General features: G+C 46.4%; 1 protein-coding gene across 1 annotated transcript in view; it reads right to left on the bottom strand.

Moving 5' to 3' along the window:
* The window catches only part of ctbp2l (C-terminal binding protein 2, like), a 134,094-nt gene extending 131,675 nt beyond the window's left edge, over nt 1–2,419 (bottom strand). Inside the window, exon 1 of the mRNA XM_083636095.1 lies at nt 2,074–2,419. The gene's annotated coding sequence lies outside the window, so the exon portion shown is untranslated. The remainder of the gene's footprint in view (nt 1–2,073) is intronic.
* Nucleotides 2,420–12,923: the final 10,504 nt, after the last annotated feature.

Genomic DNA, 12,923 nt, shown 5'->3' with positions numbered 1-12,923 from the left:
CTCTATTTAAGCGTAGCCAGTCTGCTGTTTTGGAATGAGAGATTGATAACATAAAGAGAAATTCTGGAGTGGACCAGTCATGATTAGGGGGCCGTACCTGGCAGGCGAGGGAGGGGATAGTGCTCAGAGTTATATGGCCGCCTTGCTGCAGCACTTGTGACTGGAGCAGTTTAATGGAGCCTTTCTGACAAGGCAGCTTTGTTGTGCGGCTGAGCTGCCCACCATCTTAACTGCTTCCTTGACAATGGCCAACAACAGAGCAGATGTCCACGCTGCACACATCTGTAGTGGCCTTATATTCCTTCAGGCATGCACCCCCCCCAACACACACACACACACACACACACACACACACACACACACACACACACACACACAGAAGAGCTGCTTCTCCAAGGTCATTCCCTATTCAGTTTTCAAACATCAACAAAAACCAGGAAATTATCCTCTTGTTCACTTTGCCATAGGTGTAAGAAACTAATGCAGAACAATTTCCACATTGGGGATTTTCAGATTCGTCCAATCAAGATTACCGTCTCTGATTGGCCCACTTAACACAATCACCTTCACTGACCAGAATGGCACATCTAACGATTAGTAACCTTTAATTACAATGTTTCAAATTCAAATGATGACGAGTTCTTCATTAAGCAAATACTTCACATGTTCTAGTGTTGGTGTTATATTGTTGGTGTGTAATCACTGAATTAATTAACCTAATAAATGTGTACGAATAATTTGTGTGTGTAATTAACAAGTAATTCACAAGGCAATTAGCAGTTTATTCATAGACTGCGAGCAGACGACAGTGATTTTAAACTGTAAGAGACACTTTATTGACCAGTGTAGTTTACACCAACAGCTATAAGACCTGATCCCTGCTGAGAATTGAGCTCAATAACTATGGAGGTGAAAATACACCTGAGTGCCACACTGCAAAACAACTGCTTGACAAACAGGAAGTACAGGAAGATGCAAGAGCAGCCTATTCATGACTGATCATCAGACTTCTTGGGGCAAAATCTCATCTAATGGGGGTCTACTGATTGAATGTTGTAGTATTTGTGTGGGGCCCTTGTGATGAAAAAGTTTAGGAAGTCCTTGTTCTACTCCAAAGAAACATGACAGCATCTTTAAAGTTCAACAAAGCATTCCCCAGCAAGGTCAATCTTTCAAATATTGGCAATAAAATAAATACATGTTTAAAAAGTGACTTGGATGGTGCTGCTTCTTGGGCAGCAGATGTGCTCTATTCTAATATATAATATAGTGTGTGTGTGTGTGTGTGTGTGTGTGTGTGTGTGTGTGTGTGTGTGTGTGTGTGTGTGTGTGTGTGTGTGTGTGTGTGTGTGTGTGTGTGTGTGTGTGTGTGTGTGTGTGTGTGTGTGTGTGTGTGTGTGTGTGTGTACATACACACAAGCAGCACCAGCAGTGGCAATGAAGACAGGATGGCGTCTTTCGCAACACTATTTTTTCCCCTTGTCTACACGTAAACTCAGTAACTTGGGTAAGCTGTCGGTGGGCTGTTTACGTGGTTTTGTTGGCCGATATCTCCACTCACTGGAACGCACAACACAGTCACACAAGCCACTCCATAAGCACGGTAGCATAGCCTGCCATTATCATAACGTTAATGCACTTCCTATTTGTATTGACCGACACACTCCGTATACCTACGCGCAAAAACAATGTTGTCCCCGCGCCTTTGCCGATGTAAGGGACTATCGGAGACAGTATCGCCGAGATTGTAGGCGAAGCGCGGTCACATTTTGACAGTTGCACACGGTTTGAAACACTGGAGCTGTCCGTCCCTCACTGGAACAAGCCACCCCCGGCCATCCCCTCTCTTCATGGCGCAGCAAGGTGGACACACATGGCCAGAGAGCCGCCGTGAATGCGGACATGAAACGTCAACGGCCAGTCCCAACTCTCATGAACATTACACACACACACACACACACACACACACACACACACACACACACACACACACTGGAAGACACAACTGGAGAAATAATACTGTAAGGTAAGACAGGGGGAGGGGGTTGGCTCATTTCCGTAACGCAATCTTACCTGGATGAATGATGTGTAGTCGCAGAGTTGAGAAGCCGACTTTTTAGGCACACGAAGGCAGCATCATCCGCTCCTCCTCCGGGAACAAACGTCTCCTGGATGATTTGAGTCAATCTGATTCCACTGGTCACCTTTTAATCCTCCGCGCGCGCTGCCTACAAGAACGATTTTATCTTCTTCTTTTTCTTCTTCTTTTCCCTGCGACCGGATAGAAACGTGAGTGACACAAATGTGTTGATAGTCCCTGTTAATTATTATATTACGGCAGAGCGTAGACGGCGAGTAGGTGTCTAAGGTGTCTATCTTTACTGTTGCTCTCTCTCTCTCTCTCTCTCTCTCTCTCTCTCTCTCTCTCTCTCTCTCTCTCTCTCTCTCTCTCTCTCTCTCTCTCTCTCTCTCTCTCTCTCTCTCTCTCTCTCTCTCTCTCTCTCTCTCTCTCTCTCTCTCTCTCTCTCTCTCTCTCTGGCTGTAGTCACAACTCTCCTTTTCTATCAAGGCGGGGTCTTGGGTCGTTTAAACCAATGACATAAACCTAGAGGAAGCCAGCCCTCCTCCACACACACACACACACACACACACACACACACACACACACACACACACACACACACACTCACACTCACTCACTCACTCACTCTCACACACACACCTTACATGTCCAGCAATAGTAATGTGCTCAAAACATTTTATTCTCAGTCACTCACACAAAAATCACTATAATATTCCTAGGGACTTGTTACTCTGATAGTAATCATAGTATTGTATGATAGCCTATGTACTGTTACTGTATGATATTCATATAGTGATTTGTACTTTGCTCTGATATACAGACAGTACAGTATATCCCTATAAAATGTACTATAGGAGTAATAATGGTTCTGCTCTGAATTGACCACAGTGCAATACTGCTAAAGGACTGCCATAAAATAAGACAAGCAGTTCAATAAAGTAGTGCAAGCCTATAGTTGAGCTGTACAGCTGTAGAGATACCTAGATGTTTTATGTTAGATAGCCTTAGGTTAGTTTATGCTCCGTAAGCTATCTTGAAACTATAGTGCGAATCTGGACCTTATATTGATTACGTTAGCACTGCTGATGATAAGTCCATGCTGTAGACCAGCCATTGTAGTAGCATTACATAGGCCTATGTGTTGGTACATAGTAGTGGACTCACCCATGAGGCTGTTGATTTGACCAAACTATGCACATGACCCCACTGCAGGTTTGCCTCTGATATACATTTGAAAAGGACACACATGACATGATCAAGCTCTCTCTCCCTTTCCTTCTCAGAATCGCCATGCCACTTTGTGTTGCCACCCAGCAGGCTCAAGTCGATGGCAGCGGATAGTGTGAAGTGCCAGTCGGGGTGCTCAGTGCCTTCAATTATCTATATCCCATTTTCCACTTTTCATTTCTAGACTCTGCCCGGGCCCCATATGCTCCCATATTGATCGGCGCATCGACCATTGTCCACCTCTCATCAGCACGCTGGTTACGCGTGGGGGTGTGCCGTTTATAGCACAAAAAGGAAAACCGCCATTGGCCCTCTTAGGACATACAGAAAGTATGCATTTTCATAGGCTGAGATGTGTCTGTGAATATATATTTAGAACTCCTAATTGTTTCATACTTTGATGGGAAATCAGGGTGAGATTATGAATGCAATAGCCATTGTGTTTTCCACACCGTTATATGATTTTATTGGTATCTGAGATTATTTGATTGTATCTGTTGTTGACACACATGAAGATTGGTCATTTCAGAGTGACACTGCCTTATCAAGAACTCTGACGAAAGAAAAAGATAACTGTTATATTTGGGCGACAGCAGTCAGGTGACCTTTTAGGCGCCGTCTCCTTGTGCATTGCAGATAGTGTGCAGCACACTGAGAGCAACTAAAAGAGCTAATGTAATATATCTGACTGAGGAATCAAAGCAGACAGCTAGGCCACTCCCACTGCTCATAACGCTCTATGTCTATGAGAATACTCTGTTTTCTTAAGTGCCTATCTCTGGCTACATCACCATCACATTCTTTAATCATTCTCAGCTAAAGCCTCCATCTTTTTCCACCTGTTTCCCTTCAAGCCTGAATACAATAGTACTACCACGGAGCTGATGAGCACCATACAGTATGGATTACAAATTGCCTTGCTGTCTAAACAACACAATGTCAACAGCCTAGAAAGTGCCGTGTTACATTTTCAAATATGCTAAACCTCGGCGCAGCGTGCCGGGCAGTCCATCCTCCGCCGCATCGACAAAAAGCATCTCCGAGGAGATTGAGAGGAGTCTGAAGTAGCTGAGGGATTTGCGCCGCCCTATTAGAGGAGGCGGTATGGCTGCCATGTGACACCGCACCAGACCTTCTCATGTTCAACTCTGACCCCCATCTCCATACTCACAAATTCACAGGCAGACTTCACAGCGGGTCTCTGTGGAGAGCCGGGGGAACGTACTATCCACACCGGCGTCCCCGGAGACACACACATCTATCAATCTGCGGATGAATTATTGAAGGCGCAGCACCCCCATCATGTTTCTTACATGGACTGGAATTAGCGGCTGCTCCAGAGTACAAAGACCACTTTGAATTGGGATTCCAGCGATGAATTGGTTGGAATGGCAATGCTTTTTGCTCATGCTGTGCGAGTGGCGTTAGTTGTTTTTCTCTATTTGTCAATCCCAGGTAATACCCCCCAGTTGCTTTCCCTTGACACCTACCACCACCACCCTGTTATCCAAACAATGTTCCTTCACCTAGACTCTGCTCAGGCTCTGTGTTCATGCTTTCTATGCAGCTTCATTTTCTAATTCTCACTCAGTTACAATCACATCGCTGAGGCACAGCCGTGTTTGTGCTTTGCTCAAGAATCATTCAGGATTGCATTTAATTTCTTCGGTTTATTGGTAGAAATTGGTGATTTGATGGCCACAAAGCTGCTGCTCACAAAGGCCTTAAAACCTCCAACATAAAATACCACCTTTTTCACGACGGCACTCAACCATCAAACATGGAGGCTATCTTTTTTGACTGTGTCGCCCTTGTTGTGCTCTGTCACTGCTTCTGTTGTGCTCTGTCACTGCTTCTGTTGTGCTCTGTCACTGCTTCTGTTGTGCTCTGTCACTGCTTCTGTTGTGCTCTGTCACTGTTTCTGTCACTGCTTCTGTTGTGCTCTGTCACTGCTTCTGTTGTGCTCTGTCACTGCTTCTGTTGTGCTCTGTCACTGCTTCTGTTGTGCTCTGTCACTGCTTCTGTTGTGCTCTGTCACTGCTTCTGTTGTGCTCTGTCACTGCTTCTGTTGTGCTCTGTCACTGTTTCTGTTGTGCTCTGTCACTGCTTCTGTTGTGCTCTGTCACTGTTTCTGTCACTGCTTCTGTTGTGCTCTGTCACTGCTTCTGTTGTGCTCTGTCACTGCTTCTGTTGTGCTCTGTCACTGCTTCGATGCCCTGCGTGATGTCACAGTGTTTGCGGTTGTTGCTGCAGAGTTCAGAGGTCAGCGTGCCACGATGACTTCAGCCCTCCTGCTCAGAGGCTGAAACATGTCACAGCCGTCCTGCTCAGAGGCTGAAACATGTCACAGCCGTCCTGCTCAGAGGCTGAAACATGTCACAGCACTCCTGCTCAGAGGCTGAAACATGTCACAGCCTCCTGCTCAGAGGCTGAAACATGTCACAGCCCTCCTGCTCAGAGGCTGAAACATGTCACAGCACTCCTGCTCAGAGGCTGAAACATGTCACAGCCTCCTGATCAGAGGCTGAAACATGTCACAGCCCTCCTGCTCAGAGGCTGAAACATGTCACAGCCCTCCTGCTCAGAGGCTGAAACATGTCACAGCCTCCTGCTCAGAGGCTGAAACATGCTGCTCAGAGGCTGAAACATGCTGCTCAGAGGCTGAAACATGCCAAACATGCATGACTTTCTGGCACACACCCACAGTCTGCCCTTCTGTTCCAATCAGGAGGCAGGGTGCTTCACTATGCTAGGGATAAGGAGGGGCCGAACGGCTGAGACCCCCATTGAGTCCGCTTGAACTTGTGAAATAGGATTGACACCACACTGAAAATGAGCCCCCCCCCCCCCCACCCCCCGCCATGTCGACGCAGCAGACTGAAGCCCCCCAGGAGGCTAACTTGAATCAATTCTGGTAATGATGTTTGTAATTTAGGAGGCTAATGACATGCACCATGAGCTGGAAGATTAGGTCTAGAAGATGCTCCTCCGAGTCAAGTGTGAGAAGAATGCCTCAGAGAATCGCAAACCTTCACAGAAAATCTCTTGCGGAAAACATAATAGTTTTGTTTAGTGGGAGGGAACGCATTTTGGGACTTTGATGAAAACAAACCTCCCGCAAATGTACGCGCCGGTGCTGGTATTAGATGTCAGGCGACACGAGCGCATTACCTTACGGTACATGGAGCTAATTAGGCTAGCAGGTTATGGTAACAGTTAAATGGTGTAAAGGTTATGAAGAGTAAATGCTGTGGGATCTAACAGATGTTGTATATCCCCCTAGATTAGCCCCAGAGTACTCTAGAGCTGCTAATTGTGTATTTACCCTTTGGGTGTACTGATGCCTGCTTCCTGTGGGATGAGGACATCTCCTCGTTGTACAAGATGTTAACTGCTGTGTGTGTGTGTGTGTGTGTGTGTGTGTGCGTACGTGCGTGCGCGCGTGCGTGGGTGTGTGTGTGTGTGTGCGCGCGTGCATGTGTGCGTGCGCGTGCGTGTGTGTGTGTGTGTGCGCGCGCGTGTACTTGTGCCCACGTGCCCCTGCATGCATGCATACTCATTTTTCTCATGTGTGGCAGAGACATTCACGGAAGAGCAACCCCACAGGAAGTGCAGGGATGACATACTACCACGTCATTGTGTTGATATGCTTACGCCACAGGCTGCTCGCTGTGTTTCGGGTTGGTCATTAACAACCAATGTGAAGACTCTGTCAATAGGTGCCAAGACAACAAGGAGCAACATTGCCCCCCACCACCATGCTCAACAACGCCCCCCCCCCCCCCCCCACACACACACACACACACACACACACACACACACTTCCTTCTCTCCTCTCATTAATATGCAAATGAGTAGGCGCCATTGTTGTTAGTTAGGAAGGAAGCTGTCATGTCTTTGGTGACAGGCTCAATGAGTGTGTTTGGATTGCGGGGCTTTGCTGTATTCTGAGAGCATGTCTTATCTTTGTTTAGGCGGCGAATCAAAAATGTAAACATCACTTCATTAGCATCTGTCAGGCAGCTTCAAGCTATGGTTTTTAATACATGACTAAACCCTCTGAATAGGCAAACAGGCCTCGTTATTCCGTCTCCTCTTTTATCTCTGCTTTGCGTCACGCTTAATTTCTCAAAGGGGAACTTACCTAATCCTCTGTGTTGCCCGTGGAAGCCATGTTGTGTGGCTCTGCTTTAGAGCAACATTACCTTTACCAGAGTTGCATTGTTGTTTTCTCTTCTCTGCAGACAGAATAAATCAAAAATGAAATGTAGTATTCTTCACCGTTGAGAGTGACCAGAGAGACTTGTCTCCTAGGCAATCAGTGCTGTTATCATCGACACACTTTGAGTCACTTCATCAAGGCGTTCTGTTCTCCACCCAGCATCTTCTTCAAGTATACCTCCACATTGTGGAGTGATATTATAATTACCAAGACATGGCAAAAAAACAAACAGCCTGGATTAGGTAAATGCAGCTATTTGTCTCAATTAAGTGCTTTGTTTATACCCAGGATTGCACTCTGCATGGGTCCATGCCGATATCAGAATCAGACCCAAGAGGAGTCATCATTTCTGATCATCAAACTTGGCTGATCTCTTCATGGGCGTCATCATGTGGGCTTTCTTTGGAGCTGTGGTCCCCATAGGGTCCATCAGCAAGCTGGAGAGACATGTTTGAGAGACATAACATACATACATACATACATACATAACATAACATGCTATAGCCTAGGCCATGATTCTCCCAAAACCAGAGAGACACAGAGAGAGACAGAGAGAGAGAGATAGAGAGACAGAGAGATAGAGAGAGACACACACACACACACACACACACACACACACACACACACACACACACAAACAGAGAGAGACGAGAGAGAGAGAGACACACACACACAGAGACAGAGAGAGACACAGTGCTGTGAGGATGTGATAGATTTAAGTGAGTAAATGTCAGCTGCTCCTCAGGGACGTATGTGAAATAATAGGCTGCTGCAGTTTGAACTGCAGACACTTGTGTCAAAGCATCAGGTCAATCTGGCTACTTCATCTCTGACAAAGGGGACGAAGATCAATGGCAAACATGTTGCTTGGATAGGTTTCCCTGATACTGTATGTGCTTCACTATTGCATGGTCGTTTAAGATATAGAAGATGCTGCAGACGTAGTCGGGGAAGGGGGCGGGGGGTTGGAGCGGGGGGGGGGGGGGAGTTAGGAAAAGAGTTTATCACACTAGTAAGCAGGAAGACATATATCATTGTTGTCACAGTAATCATAAATCTATATCTTTGTCAGACTTTAACAAAGAATCGAGGAGTTGGTCGATTAGTGGGAGCTGTCCAGTGCCGTCCTGTGGAAAGAATGCGGCTCAGATGTAATTATGTGCAACAGTCTTCGAGGAGAGATTTTTCCTCCTTCAAATTACCTCAGACTTTTGTTGCACTTGCACTGCTAATTATCCATTCAGAACGTGTTCCAATAGCTGAAGTACCTTTATGTGAAGAGGGGGAGAGGAGAAGAGGGGTGTGTGTGTGTGTGTGTGTGTGTGTGTGTGTGTGTGTGTGTGTGTGTGTGTGTGTGTGTGCGTGCGTGCGTGCGCGCGCGCGCGCGCGCGTGCGTGCGTGCGTGCGTGCGTGTGTGTGTAATGTTTTTTGCATTTGTATTCCTCTGTCCATCTCCCTCTTTGTGGGAACAGTTTCCATGTGTCAGTGATGTATGTAGGGAGATAGGAGAGAGCCTGTTAATAGGATATTTATTTTGCTCTCGTCGTGAACAACAAAATGTCAAAATACAGATAAAAGAAACAAGCCCAAATGCTTTCTGGAGAACAAATTAGATCTTGTGGTAATATTGTAAAAAGCTGTTGTTCATCATGCCACTCTAAACTCATAAACAGCCAAGCATCTCTTGATTGCTGTCTGCATTTGATAGAGGCATCTTCTGCTACTGGGCTGTAATTCAAACTTATGTTTCTCCAGTCCACAATGTTTTACATGGAGGCACACAATGAATTGAAGCTCTGCTGCTGTGTTTCAGATGGAATAATAGATGGTTATAGAATACAAAGGTATTTTTTTCGGGGATATATTGAGTTCAGCATTTCAGTAAACTACAAAGCTATTTATCTATTGGTGTTTTTTGCAACACAAACAAACCATATTGACAGTAGGGCTGTGAATCTTCACTGGCCTCACGATTCGATTCGATTACGATTCAGAGGGCTACGATTCGATTCGATTACGATTATCGATGCATCTCGATGCATCTTAAATCGATGCAATACATGATTTATTTTTTCTCACTTTCTTTTTTCTCACTGTGTGGCTACTTTTAAAATAAAAGTGCATTTGGAATTGCATTGTATTATGATCCATAATTAAAATAAACAACTGCATGTACTTCCATTATATTTTATTTGATTATAAAAAAGAAAAAAAGAAAAAAAATCAATTTTTGACATTTGTGAATCGATGCAGAATCGTGCACGTCCGCATCGCAATGCATCTTATAATCAATTATTTTTGACACCCCTAATTGACAGTGTTCAATCTTTTTTATTGTCAGACAAAGGAATACAGTCCAATTAACGCGAGAAAGTCGAATGCGAGTTTATTGTGGAGAGAGACCTATCAGAGTCCTCCTCCAGACTGGGCTAAAGCTAGCCTAGGTAAACCCAGCCCCCACGTGACCTGCTCTCTCAGTTCCCAGTCACTATCATAGTGACTGAGAACAGGTCTGAGAGCAGGTCACGTGGGGGATGGGTTTACCCAGGCTAGGCTAAAGCTGCCATCTTTCAGTCCTCCTCCAGACTGGACTGTAAAGCTGCCAACTTTCAGTCCTCCTCCAGACTGGACTAAAGCTGCCATCTTTCAGTCCTCCTCCAGACTGGACTAAAGCTGCCATCTTTCAGTCCTCCTTCAGACTGGACTGTAAAACTGCCATCTTTCAGTCCTCCTCCAGACTGGACCAAAGCTGCCATCTTTCAGTCCTCCTCCAGACTGGACCAAAGCTGCCATCTTTCAGTCCTCCTCCAGACTGGACTAAAGCTGCCATCTTTCTAGAGGTGGAGTGGAGGGCCTTACATGCTGGCGGGCGGTGCCGGCCGACAGAATCTGAAGTGGCTCGTCCACTAACCTCAGCCCCCCGCAGCAGGACTGGGCCAGAGCGGAGGGGAGGGGAGGGGAGTCCTGCTGAGACGCAGAGCCTGGTCTGGAGGTAATGGGCAGAGGGAAAGGAGTGTTGCCTGTGGCGTGGCACAAAAAGAATTAGTGCCATCTTTCTGCTCCTCTGCCTCTCACAGTGAGAGCATCGTCTGGAGGCCCAGATAACAAGGGCACAGCACCACAAACTAAAGCAATATGGAGAATTACCCAGGAAGAAAAGTCTAAAATAAAGCTGATTTCAGCTCATTTCAGTGTTAATGTGTCTACCCAGACAGTTGAGCAGGGAGATGGCAATATCCTGACTGGAACATTTTCTTTTATTTCTTTACTTAGCGCCCACGCTTCTCATTTAGGGAAACTGAACATGGTCCGAATCGCTTTCAGATTCAGATTCACTCTAATAGCCACAGTAAGTAGTCAGATTACAAACGAGGAATTTGACTTAGTGCAAGTATGCAGCGTAGCCGTCACATGATGATAGAAAAACAATTACAACATTTAAAGTGCAGTCCTTTAACGTGACATATGATGGTGGGGGGGGGGGGGGTCATGTCAGTGGGGGGTCATTGGCCTGTTACCAAGCCGGGGTGATAAAGTTTGTATTCGTGGGGGCTTTCTGGCCTCATTGAAGAGGTGGGTGACAGTTGGGAAGAAGCTGTCCTTGTGACGAGAGGTCCTGGTTCTACCAGACCTCAGTCTCTTGCCAAGTTAAAGGGGAGTGCCTCAAAGAGTTTGTGGCCTGGGTGGGAGGGGTCAGCCATGATTTTCCGAGACCGCTTCAGCGTCCTGGCGGTATGCAGGTCCTGAAGGGATGGCAGGCTGCATCCGATCACCTCTTCAGCACAGCGGACGATACGCTGCAGTCTGGAGATGTCCTTGAGAGCAGCAGTAGCATACCAGATGGTGATGGAGGAAGTGAGGATGGACTCGACGGTGGAGGTGTAGAAGATCACCATTGTTGCTTTTGGCAGTTTGAATTTCTTCAGCTGCTGCAGGAAATACATCCTCTGTTGTGTTTCTAGCACTGTGCTGCAACACTCGTGGACTGGAGTGATAAGGCTGTCAGACATTAATGTCATACACTGAAAAAAAGATCCACAAAGCAGACAGCACTAGATGCAGCCTGCATGTCATCCAACTTTCATGTGTAGGCATCACTAGTGCGGGGTAACACACTGTTTGGGTGTCTGAAAGCAATGTTTTTTTCTGTCCTTCACACTGAGAGGTAAATAACTAACGGCAAAGCTACGCCTCTGTGTTTTTTTATCAAGTTTTTCTCCCATTTTCTCCCCAATTGTACGTGGTCAATTCTCCCCTGCTATCCCGGTCGTTGCTCCACCCCCTCTGTGATCTGGGGAGAGCTGTAGACTAGCACATGCTTCATCCGATACATGTGCAGTTGCCAGCCAATTCTTTTCACCTGACAGCAATGAGTTTACCCCGGCAGGACGTAGCGCGTGAGAGGATCACGCTCTTCCCCCCAATTGGCGCCCTGACTGACGTGAGGAGGCACTAGTGCAGCGACCAGGACACATACCCTTAATCTGGCTTCCCACCAGCAGACACGGCCAATTGTGCCCGTATGGATGCCCGACCAAGCCGGAGGTAACACCGGGGCTCAAACCTGCGACCCTCGTGTTGGTGGGCAGAGAATCTACCGCTACACTACCGGGAGGTCCCATCATCGAACTTTCATGTCTACGCGTCCCTACACTAGTGCAAGGTAACACACTGTGGGCGTCTGATGAAAGCAATGTCCCCCCCCCCCTTTTCTTTACACTGAGAGTTAAATAACTAAGGACAAAGATAGCCTACTTATTCTGCTATGCCTTCACTCTCGGTGCCTGTGTTTATCTGGGCAGTATAGTATCTGTGTGTGCCTGTGTTTATCTGGGCAGTATATCTGCATGTGCCTGTGTTTATCTGGGCAGTATAGTATCTGTGTGTGCCTGTGTTTATCTGGGCAGTATATCTGCATGTGCCTGTGTTTATCTGGGCAGTATAGTATCTGCGTGTGCCTGTGTTTATCTGGGCAGTATAGTATCTGTGTGTGCCTGTGTTTATCTGGGCAGTATAGTATCTGCATGTGCCTGTGTTTATCTGGGCAGTATAGTATCTGCATGTGCCTGTGTTTATCTGGGCATTATATTATCTGCATATGCCTGTGTTTATCTGGGCAGTATATTATCTGCATGTGCCTGTGTTTATCTGGGCAGTATATCTGCATGTGCCTGTGTTTATCTGGGCAGTACAGTATGTGCATGTGCCTGTGTTTATCTGGGCAGTACAGTATGTGCATGTGCCTGTGTTTATCTGGGCAGTATATCTGCATGTGCCTGTGTTTATCTGGGCAGTATAGTATATGCGTGTGCCTGTGTTTATCTGGGCAGTATAGTATATGCGTGTGCCTGTGTTTATCTGGGCAGTATAGTATGTGCATGTGCCTGTGTT

Source organism: Poromitra crassiceps (genome assembly GCF_964638095.1).
Source record: "Poromitra crassiceps genome assembly, chromosome: 4".
Taxonomy (NCBI): Eukaryota; Metazoa; Chordata; class Actinopteri; order Beryciformes; family Melamphaidae; genus Poromitra; species Poromitra crassiceps.
The sequence above is the reverse complement of the archived record's forward strand: the minus strand, read 5'-3'. Positions and strand labels throughout refer to the sequence as shown.